The sequence below is a fragment of the Mauremys reevesii genome, linkage group 11 (assembly GCF_016161935.1).
Source record: "Mauremys reevesii isolate NIE-2019 linkage group 11, ASM1616193v1, whole genome shotgun sequence".
Taxonomy (NCBI): Eukaryota; Metazoa; Chordata; order Testudines; family Geoemydidae; genus Mauremys; species Mauremys reevesii.
The window spans coordinates 53,004,323-53,017,930 of NC_052633.1; the positions used below are offsets into that span (position 1 = coordinate 53,004,323).

Consider the following 13,608-nt stretch of genomic DNA (forward strand, 5'->3'; position numbering starts at 1 on the left):
GTCATTATGCTTTAATACATCCAGGTTCTACTGTGTGTTCTGCGGCTTTTCTCAGATGCAAATGGATATATTCAGTTCCACTACTGCTTAAGTAGCATAGGGACTTACTATTGTAAGTCTACTCAAATGAAATCTACTACTTCTTCCCATAGCCCAGTGACTGGGGCACTTTCCTGCGAAGTTCAAATCCTTTCTCTGCATCAGGCAGAGGGGAAAATTGAATGCAGGTCTCTAATATGCTAGGTGAGTGCCCTAATCACTGGGCTAAGCTCATTAGGGGGGAGGTGTTACTTCCTCTGGCCTTGTTGTGAATCCTTTGCTTGCTTTGGTCAAAAGACCTGAAAGTCAAAACAGAATTTTTTGGCTCAAAATGTTTTGTTTTAAAATTTTTTCCTGTCAGTAATGTCAAAACACCTCAACTCATTTCAATTTGAATTTTTTTGGCGTTTCAATTCACTAATTTTTTTTGAATTTTTGTTGTTGTTGTTGTTTTAGGTTTGACCCAAAAAGATTATTTTTTAAAACTGCCAGCAAATTGAAAAATCCATTATTTGCCCAGATCTAGTAATAATCCGCAAGAAACACTCCTGTATTGAATACCAACGCATATTAATTTATTGGGGTAAAATTGAGATAAAATTGATTTGTAAGCTTAAATCAAATATTTTTATCTACTCACCAATAAGTGAGTCTAAGCAATATAGCTATAGGATAGAACTGATCCAGTTTTGGTCTTGACTGTTTTCTAGGATTCAAGTGCCTAAATGTATCTGCTCCTGGGACTAGCTTTCTGAAGAGGTCAGGCACCCAGCCTGCCTGTGACAGGCTCTGCTAAAGAGACTAAGCCAACCCAGATCCACCTGTGTGGAAGGTTAATTGGATAAGTAGCTGAGAGAGATTGAGAGAATCTAAACAGAAAGAGAAGAGAAGGTAAAGCTTTCCAACCAGGGGCAGACCTTGAGTAAGCAAGGGAAAGACTGCAGTGCTTTCCAGGCAGCTGAGAAGTCTGAGGCCTTACAGCAGAAGGAGCTGCTGTTGGAACTCAGAGACTGTTATTTTGGGACTTTTAAGTTTTGCCTGAGCTCTGAGGTAACAGCCTTTAAACCACTGTGCAAGTGCCTCTTTCAGAAAGCCTTATTAAATGGAGATCTACTGCTGTAAAATAGTGTGTTTGGCTTCTCTTTGACCAGGCTGTTAAAGTGACCTGATTCTTACCGCACCAAGGGAGAAACCGAGGCAAGCCACAACAGAGCCACGCTCAACCACCAGGAAGTGCTCAGGAGGTGATAGTGACCTTTTCAAGTGTCAGACCAAGAATATAGACTAAATGGCTATCCTTATCCTGCAGTTAGGGCAATCATTACTCATGCTGCCTTTAGCAAAACTAAACAGCTAAAATATAAAATCTGGGGAACTCTTTCTATAAGCATCCATTTAATGTGTTGTGTATTTGCTGGATTAACTCAACTTCACTAAGAAATAGCTTGATTATTGGATTCTGTCAGCTGTAGATAAAGAACATATTTATCTTCTAGGATAGGAAGCAGGTATTTTAAGGCTACAGCATTCATAACAAAAGGGGCCACCTTTATGACTTTGGAAATCTGATTACATGAGCTTAAATGGGAAAGCTTGGCTAGCTTAAGAGGGATTTAGTCAGCTGTTGTATTAAAAACTTCATGCTAACTCTTTCCAACACAGAATTGCTAGTGATAAGTCAACTAGTGAATACTGCATATATTCCTGCTTTTCCAGCACCAACTGCTTTGTGTGTAATTCAGCTTTGCACAGTATCATGGTTGGTTTGGGTGGTGTCTACTGCTGGACTTCATCAGTGATCACAAAGCTACAAGAATAGACATGAGAATATTAAATAAGACTTTGCTATCTAGTCAATATTGACATAGCAGAAAATAACCATTGATCTCCAAAAAGCAAGATGGGATTAGATACAGCACCACTATGTTTGAATGTCTCAATCTACAGTAAAACATACATAATTTATCTTTTTTATTCTCATAGCCCTAAAGAAGCGTCAGTCACGGACCAGGAGCCCATTGTGTTAGGTGCTGTACAGTCACAGAACTAAAAGACAGTTGCTGCCAATGTTAGATAATGTTGTTTAGCTAACATTTATATTTTAGGGGGAAAAAGATATAAGGCTCTTGTAGTACCAATTATGTCATTTATTGGCTGCTCTGTTACCTATTTGGTAACATACAATGTTGCCATATGATACCAATGTGTTTTTTTTAAATATTTATTGAGATTTAAGTAATAAGAAACACCCATAAAGAAAGCGCTATGCACCCTTATCACTAAACTTAAAATCAGAGAAGTTTACCATCCAGCAGCAAAAAAGAAGCATATACAAATAATGAGTTAACTTAGCTTGGCAGTAAACCAAAGCAGTAAAACAGATGCTTTAATCACTCAAGGAACCCACCTCTCAGCCTTCCAAGACCCCTGTCAAATAAATGATTTTTGCAGCATGCTTGGAAGGTCATCGGGTTCTGGCTATTTCAGACCAAATGGGTGAAGCAAGTTCCAGCAGCTCTTTTTTTTAGAATGAGATCCAGCTGAAGCTTCTCTGCTGCCTGCAGATGTGGCAGTACGTCATGAAGGAGAGATGTTTTCTCAGGTAAGCAGGTCCCAGGCCATTTAGGAATTCATAGGCCATGACCAATACCTTAAAGCATGCCCACAGACAAAGAGGTAGCCAGTGCAGATCTCAGAGTACTGGAACTAAATTTAATGTAGTTGCATTCTTGATCATAGAGAGGGTAGCCAGCAGTACCATTTATTTTTTCCCTCGTCACCTCAGAATTATGATTTTAATGCACACTGTTCATGTCCTTTATCAAACTAGTTTCAGAGACTGGCTGGCTTTAGCTATGTGGCATGTATTAAGTAGGTTATGAGCGAAGGACTGAATTGTTCTCCCTTCAGGAAAGGGTAGTATATTGTTAGCTGAAACACTCCATCTGTTAGTCTGCTAAACAAACATTTTCGCTAATAGATGTAAGAATATTGGAAAATATCAGTGGACTACTTCTACCTATAAACACCACAAATAATTTCTTGGAGAGGTTTTACTTGCACTTGTGGGCAGATTATTAGTAGTGTTTTAATTAAATAAGCACTGATGTGATCTATTGTTCTGTGTGATAGAAAGCTAGATCCTTACAGCAGTGGGGGATGAGTCAAAGCCCATTGCAGTCCATAGGAATTTTTCCATTGGCCTTTGGATCAGGTCCCATATGAGGAGTGATGTGTTAGCGCCATACAGCAGCAGAAGCCATAGGAGTGTAGTGTCTCAGCAATGTGCAATAATGTGGTTAGGGAAGAACAAGTCAAACTAGTTGGAATCCTTCCCTAAAGGAAGCGCATCTGGAGATGAACGTGAGGCAGGAGAGGGGTTCAGAGAGAAAAACCCAAAGTAGGTTCAAAAGAAATAATAATTGAACAACAGGCACTCAGATGCCACAGCACTGGGCCTTCTATAAGTACCTGAATAGAACAAAGCCTTAAAAGGCAGGTGGGTGACCCCATAGATTGAGTGGCACAAACTGAGGAATAGTTAGTGAACTATGGCAGAAAGTGCACCCTAACTTGTTAATTATTGAGTGTATTAAGTATCCTTATTAACTGAAATTATACCTGTCAAACAATTTCTTTGAGAAATATATATAAATGCAGCCTCTATGTCATAAAGTGAAATATATACAGAAAAACAATAGTTGTGAAATAAAATGTCTAAGCTAGGCTTCTTCTGACACTGGATACAGGAATAAGTTAGTTATTAACTGGGGCACAATGAACCATTTTGCAAAAGATAAGAAACCATAAGCAAAACTAAATCTGAAGACTACACGTTCAAGTTTGGCAGAGTTCAGTCTGCAGTGTTTGCCGTTGAAGTTGCAATGGTATGTCACTGTGAAGAGCCTGTGCTCCTGAAGCCCAGGTGCAGAGCACAAGTGACAGGAGACAGCTGGCTTCTATGGCAAGTAGCTTGCAAAGACGAGATCTGATATGCCAATTGTGGGATTATTTCTCCATGAGGTCACTTGTTCTCCATGCCTGAATCATGGGCTGGCATTGTGATGTCACCATCACTGCCTGGGGTTTGGATTTAAACTTTGCACTTAATATACATATCTTTTAGTGGCTCAAAATTAACCTGCCTATCACAGGTGGGAATACTCTGTAGCCCCCCATCGGGCCAAGCATGGTGCTGTAGGCATGCCCTGTCTTAGTCCACAAGTAGTGGCTGCCTGCTTGGCACAGAGCAGCCTGTACCATAAAGGTAGCACCAGTCCCTAAACAGTTCACTAATGATAACAACATCTCAGACTTTTTCTGCCTGGGATAGGTCAGTGGTTTGAGCATTGACCTACTAAACCCAGGGTTGTGAGTTCAATCCTTGAGGGGGCTACTTAGGGATCTGGGGCAAAAATTGGTCCTGCTAGTGAAGGCAGGGGGCTGGACTTGATGACCTTTCAAGGTCCCTTCCAGTTCTAGGAGATTGGTATATCTCCAATTATTACCTTTGCCTTTTAAACCAACAAAACTCAAAGGCAAGCATTTAGCTGCAGAGCTCGAAGGCAAGGCCCTGACCTGGCCCTGGGGTTCTGGGCTATCATTGAGGAGCTCTTCCTTAGCCTTAGTCTCACTCAAGTCCCCCCTGAGAAGAAGCAGGCAAGCCTTCTTAATTTGCATGCCTTCTTCCAATTTGTCAGTGTCTCCTCCTGGACTTTCTAGGCCTCTGGAGGACTAAGTCTTATTCCTAGCCAGGTCTATCAGGGTACCAGTAACTCTAGCAGGGGGCAGAAAAGGCCAGATAGCCCTTATCACACAGCCCTACTACTGGGAGACCACAAGTCTAATTATGTGGCTGACACATGGACACAAACTCTACCAGGTAAAAGGGACAGACTGGAGCATTTGATATGTCTGCTGCTAGTGCAACTACCCTGCAGAAAGTATTCACTTCCCCAAAGCCAGTTGGTCTCAGTTTAAAACAGTCATGTCAAACAATTTCTTCTGGAAAGTTCATGTATTGCTATTGCTGTTCATTGATGTGAGAGCCTTTGTACTACTGGAGAAGGAGGCTGCTGCTGCCAACACTTATTGTTACTATTTGAGCTCATGACAATAGGCAAACTTGATAAGAAGTAATGGCCTGTGAAGGGATAAACAGCATTAATATTGTGTGGTACAATCCTAACAAAGTTGCAACTGAACTATAGCCGTACCCAATGCATTAATTACTAAGCAAATTTATGTTTGAACACTAAGAGTATAACAGTAGGAATATAATACTAACCACCTGACCAGATGATGATGATTGTGAAATGCTCAAATAGATTAGAGGTGACAAAGGCAGAAAATGCAATAATAATAGGGGATTTAAACTATCCCCATATTGACTGGGTATATGTCACCTCAGGAAGGGATTTAGAGATGAAAATTTCTAGACAGTGTAAATGACTGCTTCTTGGGGCAGCATATCCTGGAACCCACAAGGGAAGAGTTCATTCTTCATTTAATCCTAATTGGAGCACAGGACTTGGTCCAAGAGGTGAAATTATAGCGACCATAATGTCATTCAATTTAAACGTGTGTGTGTGTGTGTAAGTAAATACCGAAGAAACTCACCACAGCAGCATTTAACTTCAGAAAGGCGAACTACACAAAAACAAGGAAGCTAGTTAAACAAATTAAAAGAAACAGTCACGAATGTGAAATGCCTGCAGATTGCATGGATACTATTTAAAAAAAGACTATAATACAGGCTCAAACCAAATGTATACCCCAAATAAAAAAAGTAAGAGAACTGAAAAAATTGCCATAGTGGCTAAACAGCAGAGTAAACGAGGTAGTTAGATGAAAAAGCATCCTTTAAAAATTGGAAGTCCAATATGAGGAAAATAGAAGCAAAAACTCAGGCAAGTGAAGTGTAGAAATATAATAAGGCAGGCCAAGAAAGAATTGGAAGAGCAACTAGCTAAAAACACAAAAACTAACAGCAATTTTTTAAAAAATACATCAGAGGCAGAAAGCCTGGATAGTAGGCTAGATGGACCATTGGTCTGACCCAGTATGACCATTCTTATTGTCCCCTTCAATTAGGTTCAGATCCTCAAAGGGATTTAGGTGCCTAACTCATTGAAATTAAAGCATTAAGTGCCTAAATCCCTTTGAGGATCTGGACCTTATTCCCCTAAGCCAACCCTGAACCTTCATACATCCAGCCATCACCACCTGTCTTGTGAAGTCCCAGTTCCTCCCTCTCCCTCTGTGTTCCCACTTAACTTCTAGTCTAATACTTGAACCCCTCCAGGGTCTCACTGCAAGTTTCCATTTGACCACACGTCCAAACTCTGACCTCTTTCCTTGGTTACCCAGGATCCCATCTTTTCCATGTTTGAGATCAGTGAAGCCCAGCTGGGCTAGCGTCCTGTGGTCTCACTCCAAATTTCCATACGCTGCATGTGTGAGTGAACACTGAATTACTTTACCTTGCCCTGTTAATGTGGGCTTGTGCTATTCTAGTGAGCTCTACCCATACAAGCACATATAGTGAATGATACTGTATGAGAATGTGGTATGCAAACAATTGATTGCCATAGGTGTGGGTAAATGAAGAGTTCACCATATATATAAACATAACCTCTGTTTTTAACATTAAATTTATCTACAACTCTTAGAGGTTTTTCCTTTAGACAACAAAATATGATTCACCAGCTTAAAGGAGAACTGCATCTATTTTGTACAGCCCAGTAATATGATAGTTTAAAAGGTAAGAAACAAAAATAAATCAGCTGTAAAGGACATTTCTGAGCCTATTGTTGGGGCCAACTGTTAGGCCAAGAAATTGTTATTGTGATGCTAGCTGTGTGAGGATCCAGCATACAAGATCTAAACTAGCGTGTCATCTGCTTCACTAATGGTTTAAAAGAAATAACATTTTATAATTCCATTTTTCAAATATTAAATATTAGGAGCCAGATCCTCAGCTGATAGAAATTGAGCTAGCTGCACTGTGTTCGGTGGAACTTTTGATTCTTAAACCATTAAGAAAGCAGGGTTGCATGTGGGCATACTGTCTTTAATGGATTTTCACATTGCCAGTATCATAAATAATATCACTCTTCAGTAAGATGGCCACTGCTAATAGTAAGGTCAGAAATGCCATATGTAAATTGTGTGTTTAAAAATAATTCTATTTACCCCTTGTGACAGATGGTTCTTACATTGTGAACTTTGAAACTTGGACTGAACAAATGAGGGAAATTTCTGTAGTATTAGGGCAAAGACAATAGTAATATTTGATATGCCTAAAATGATAGCTATGAAATTAATAACTTTATTGAAATAAATATCTAGGATGAGAACATGCTGAAGGCATTAAGAGCTACCATAGATAAAGCTTAGTTAATATAGAAATGCAATAAATGGTTAACGTAATGGATCCTTTAGCCCACTTGAGCCCCTGTTTTCAATAGCAAGTGCTGCTGATACATGAATTCAAATAGTCTTCCCTTTGTGTCCTGAAGCAGCCAAGTTCATGTAATGTGAGAAGGATTCTTTAAGGAGCTTTCATAAATGGACACCCCTTAAAAATGTCTGAGAGGAGAAAAGGGTTTGGTCACAGAGTTGTTTGCTGAAATTCTCATAGTTACGTGGGTACAAAGCTCAACTTTGTGTTTTGCCATCCAACTCTCCTTTTCTAGAACGTAAATAAAAGTAGGCTACTCTGTGTATGTCTCAGTTCTTGTATCTCCTAACACTTGGTGTGTGCCTCAGTTCTTGTCTCTAACAAGGAAATGAACATTACTAGAATAGCAATCTTTCTGATTGCTTGCAAGCCATGACAGTAATGGTATTCATTTTAAACTGCAGTTTACTGTTGCTGTGCACTAATAAGCAGCTGTCACACTTCACTCCAGATGTGGCTTAATGTGGCAGATAAATCCCTCTTTATTGTACATTACACATACATCCAAGTTATATAAATGTTATTACATTTTATATAAAAGTAAGGAATGAACGCTGCATCAGTGGAAACTCACATATTTCCCTTGTGTGGAAATAATCTCCTCTTTTCATCTGTAACCTCTGAAATGTGTTTCCTCTAGCCCATAGTTTATTTTACTATCACAAAGTGTGATTCACGGGTGTCCAGAATAACAACATCCATTTTAGAGAATAGTGGGCAAAGAACAGATAGTATTTGTGTACAACTATGGCTAAAGCAGACCATGACTTCTACAACCCACAGCTGGAGAGACAGGTTATCTTTTGGATATTTTTCTTGTTAGAGATGGATGTGGGCTGATCATCACCCTGCAAGGCTGAAAAGGAACATTAGGTTTGTTTCAAAATCAGCATTTGGGTTGGGAATGTAATGTGTATGTGGGAGGAATCCAAATGGTCACGTCCTTTAGGTGCAGGACACACACAAAGTATGCAGTTCTGACTCTAAGCTGGGGACTTTGGACTTGATCCTGTGCTCGAAGTCAAGGGCAAAACGCCCAGTGACTTAGTTATTTTTATTATTTGTACCTTTATAAATTGTACATACCTAACCTATAGGTATGTCATGGAATGCTGTCCTCCAGCATGCCCCTTTGCGGCCCCTTAATGGCTCTCTGGTGCATTGCAATCAGGGCCTCTCAGGTTCTTTCAGTCAGTTACTCAAACTATATTGGTTCAAGAGATGTACCCCTTTGTGGGGTCTGTTTTTTTAAGTCTTTCTACCAAAGTGCCCCAGGTCACCCCTCTCTGGGTCTAGATAAGGGTCCTGGTCTGATCTCTCAAAACAGAAGTCCCCAGCTCTTCTCTTGGGAACTGGTTGTAAGTTAGCCACCTTTGGCCTTTGCCAGCTTCTCCCTCAACCAACCCATCTTCCCCAATTAGTCCTCAGGCTCAGAGGGTTCAGCAGGCCAGCTTTCTCCTGATGGCATCTGCCCTGCTGTGAGGAGAAGGCAGCATTTATGCTGGTCCCCTTCTCCCAGCTTATTCCCCAATTGCTTGGGGGGTGGAGGATGAAGGATTCTGGCCCTCAGCCCTTAATGATACAGTGATGGGATTTCCTCCTAAGCACCACTCATTCCCAGATTACTTCCTCACTATCCATATCCCACTTACATCCTTATATATCTATAAAACCTTTCAAACCTTTATAGGGCCGTGTCATATGGCAGGGTGGACTGACCATTACGCACTACTGCCCTGAGAGGGCAGACTGCCATGTTACATGCCTCATTACTCTCTCGTGCCAGGGCACCAAACTACCTTGCGCAGTGGAAAGCGGGCTAAGTAGAGGTACTACATCCCTTCTTGCACAGGCTGGGGTGAGGGATGGGGTAGGGGGAGGAAGTGACAAAGCCTTGACTCTGCTCTCCCAAAGTATCTGTTGCATTGGTGAGCATATGATGCCCTGTCACCTTTTACTCCTTCTCTAGAGCAGTGGAGAGACTGGGAATAAGATTATGCCTCCCCAGCCTGCTCTGGAGCAGCACAACAGCCTGCTACCCTTGTTATAGGTTAGCTCTCTCAGTGATGCTCTAGCCTTTAGAGGAAGACAACTGAAAAATGTACAATAACACTTGGAAATGTTATCACCAGCATTTTGAGGGAGTTACCTGGAAGTCCTTCGTGTTAAAGGACATTGCTCGCTGATGTTAGGCCATTAGCCTCCAGAACCATACTATTTCCTTTCACCTACATAAAGCAAATACATCAGCATGCTTCTGTGCTGTGGTTTGTGTGTATTTCTCTGCTTATTGTGGAGCTTTTTCTTTCTTACTCCTCATTTTGATTCCTATTTGGGTTGTAGGCATTAAACATTTTTTAATAGCAGCGTTAACAAAAAAAAAAGTGAAAAGTCTAGTGAGTCAAGGGTTAATAGAGAGGTGACTTATTTTTTTCCACACTGATTTGCCCATTCTTAGAAATATTGTCCAGAAAAAAATGTTTTGTGGTATGTTTTGACAGTAACGAGGGGATTTATCTGTGTAGTTCTGACTGATCTGAAGAGTAGCTGCATGCCTTGCAGTCTGTATACCACTGTGAAAGCCAATGCTCTTTGAACTGAAGTGGTTAATTCAGTTGCCCATATGGTTTTTTTTTTCCTGGATCATTTGATATATTATGTAAACTGCTTACTAAGTTATAATGCAGTCTCAAGCTTGCATTGTTTCACAGAGAACGCTGACAAACCCACTGAATTTATTGCCCTGATTTCTGGATGAATGCTGTGGCTTGTTTCTATTGTAATTCAAAGTACTGCTTAAGTCCCTTTGCTTAGAAGGTAGAGGACTGAAATTGTTCATGTTGCAGAATTACTTTTTGACAATGATGTATGGGGAAATTATTCCACCAGAACTGAAAAAATGAGATATACATTGCAAGAAATTCAATAAACTAGCCAGCTGAAATAAGGAAAACCTTCCAGATGGACTAGAAGAGTATGGAAGTCTTCCCAAGGACTTGTATCATCCAAAAAATACTGTCTGGGGTTTTGAGAGGATATCTACAGGACAGTCACACTTGGGATTCCTGCAGATTAGCCTCTCATCAAGTCATCAGTATGCTGCTATTTGAATAAACACAGCTGTTGTTTTCCAAGAAATATGGCAAACAGCAGCAAGGAAAAAAGGAGGGACAATTAGTGTTATTGAAATGCTAGGAAACTCAAGCTGGCATATCTGTATTTATGAGAGAGTTGGTTTTCTGGAAAGCCCATTTATAATGTTGTGACTCAACAGTATGGAGAAAATAACCCATCTATTCTTAAAAAAAAGTCATTCACATTTCTGTCCACCGGATATGATGATGGAGATATTTTTTCCTGAAAACCCTTATTTAAATTCTGTGATCTTTGAATTGATTTCAAGTCTCTCTAATTTTAACTATTTGTAGTAAGTTAGCCCTAAAAGACCATGACTCTTTAATCTGTAATTGTAACATGAATAGGCTTTTTTGTTTTGTTTCAATTTCCTGTTTTCAGAACAATCTCATTGTCCTGTGTTGATAAGATTCCATTTTCCTCCTGTTTTCTGTTTTTATTCTGATGTGTTTCCCAATCAAGAATAAGAATGTTAATGTGTGAACACTTGCATTCTAGTGGTGTGGCTTGCTTCTCTCATGTGATGGACCAGCAGGCAAAGGAGGCGTCAGCCCATTTGGGGCCCTAAGTAGGAATATTCTTGCTTGCCCCCCCAAAAAACATACTCATAATTAATGGAGGGCCCCCTTGAGCTGCTTGGGGGCCCTAGGCAATTGCCTAGTCTGCTTATGCCTAGCGCCGGCTCTGCCAGCAGGCCCTAGAATATCGAAGGGAAGAGAGCTACCCGCATGACTAAAATTTGGGAGAGGACTTATCACATGACCATCAATATTTGCAGTGAGGTGCAAATTGCCATGTAAGATCTCAGAAGTTTTAAATATTTTTGTCCTCAACTCTGCAGCATACTAGGGCTGCTTTGTGCTGTGCTGATAATGCAAAGCAGCTTTAAATTAAGTGGGTCTGACCACTCAAGCATGCTCCCTGTGTAGAAGGTGATTGTGGCTCATACATCACCATCCTCCCCGCTGCTGGCACATAGCATGACAAGGAGGTTGAAGATGTTGCTGGAGTGCCCCAGTATCCTGCTGATTGAGCCCTAAGGACCAACAGAATGGCCAGAAGGCACCACTGTGTGCAACTGATTGGCCCCCTGGGGCCTTGAAGGCCATTGACAACTGACACAAGCTAGAGCAATCTGAAGGTAGTTCTAACTTATGCTGTGGACTAAACATGCACCAGTGTCCCCAGGACTGGAGGGAACATAGATTTGGCTTAAAGCCACCTCCCCCCGCATACAATCCACACATTGAACTTGTGCCAATAATTTCCAAGCACTTTCCAATCATGAAGTCTCACAACACCTCTGTTGAGGTATGACTCTTACTGAACGTTTCAAAACAACTTTTACATTAGTTCAGCCTACAGCTGTTGCTGCTTTGCCTGCTGATGAGGCATCTGATAGCACAGGTTCTGCCTGCATGAACGAATGATCCAGGAGAAGATACTGAATATCTTTGTGTGAGTGACCTGTTCAGCTTTGTAAGGAATATTTATGAGCATTTTTAGCACATGGAGTGTACTCTGCAGGCACAACACCTGCATTGATCCAACATATTGCATGAATTTCATTATGGTCAGTTGAGTGATTGGGGCTTTGGTCCACCAGCTAAATATTCTCTGAATAGGCCTCCCTTTGACACGATGAACCATGTTTGAATAACTTCTACTTTGAGTTTGACCAAATTCAATAAGTATCACCCAAATAAATTTAACTTCCAGTTAAGGTTGCTAGATTGCATCTCCCATCAATATACTCTGTAAAAATCTAGGGAATAAACTGTTAAGTATTAGGGATTGATAGTTCATATAGATTTTTTCCCCATTAAATTTGCATGTATTTGCTTTTGTGGGCTTTAGGTAGACCCTGAAGATGACTGCAGGTGACCTGCTAGTGTTTCTTTTTTTTATATGACCTAATTGCAGGCTATATAATAAATGGTCAGTTGCCTCAGCAACTCAGTTAGGCAACTGAGTATTTTCCAGCTTGTTTCCTAGTGTCCAGTTATTCTCCCTCAGCAGATAGTGGGGGGAGGGAAAAGGAGCAGGCTCCTGATCTCCCAGTTGGATCTTATTTACAGTCTAGACCCTCTCCTGTGGGTGACTTTGTCCCCAGAAGTCACAAACTACTTTCCTCCCTTCAAACACCCTCTTCTTCACTCTCCCTCCCTGGCCCTTTTGAGCAGATCCGTTTGGAACATGCTTTACAGCTGCTGAGTAGGTGGAGCCCGTTTAGCCCAGTTCTGCTCCTTCACTCCCTTAGTCTCTGTGCTAGGTCTCTAAACCCCACCATGGGGCCATTCAACATAGATGTGATTTTAAACTTAACTGCTTTCTTTTAATTTCAGGCTCCCTGAGACATAAATCAGTGGATTCCAAGCCAAATGATGGTCCATCATGCATTGTTCTGAGGTCACTTTAACTGCCAGGAATCTCCTATGGATTTGGGTAAGTGATACATTTTTATAATATGGGACAGTCTTACGAAGACTATTATTGTTTTAGGCTGAGATTTTCAAAAGCACCTAAGTGACAGGACTTTCACTTGGACTCGGACACTTCTGAAAATCCTCCTCCTTGTATCCCAGAGGAATATAGCATACAGTTATAACTATGCAGCGTATTACTTGTGCTGTGCATTATGCAGTCTCACCAGCTAGCAAGTTAAAATTGTTCCAGTGGAAAAAACATCAATGCTGCTTGTTTTCTTTGCGCTGCATTTTATTTTTAAAAGGTAATTTGCATCATCTCCACTGTGTGCTGTGTTGAGGCTTCATCTCCTTCTTAATTCCATTTTGTTTTATGCCTAACTCCACTGACGTCAGCATACCCGAGAAGCATATACAACTCTATTTAAGTCAATAGAATTACTGTACATAATGGATGAATTTGGCCCAGTCTGTCAAAATTCAGGCCTTGAGTCAATCCCGTTAAAAAGTACTTGGTACAGGTAAATGCTCAGGCAAACTTCAGAT

General features: G+C 40.8%; 1 long non-coding RNA gene across 5 annotated transcripts in view; it reads left to right on the forward strand.

Moving 5' to 3' along the window:
• The first annotated feature begins 105 nt into the window (after positions 1-105).
• LOC120375200 overlaps positions 106-13,608 on the forward strand; it is a 41,950-nt gene continuing 28,447 nt past the window's right edge. For 4 of the 5 annotated variants that reach the window (XR_005586500.1, XR_005586499.1, XR_005586498.1 and 1 more), the window contains exons 1-4: positions 106-243; positions 750-1,089; positions 1,191-1,283; positions 12,982-13,081. This is a non-coding gene — a long non-coding RNA (uncharacterized LOC120375200). Of the gene's footprint in view, positions 244-749; positions 1,164-1,190; positions 1,284-12,981; positions 13,082-13,608 lie in introns of those variants that run through there. The other variant, XR_005586497.1, reaches the window with a different exon arrangement.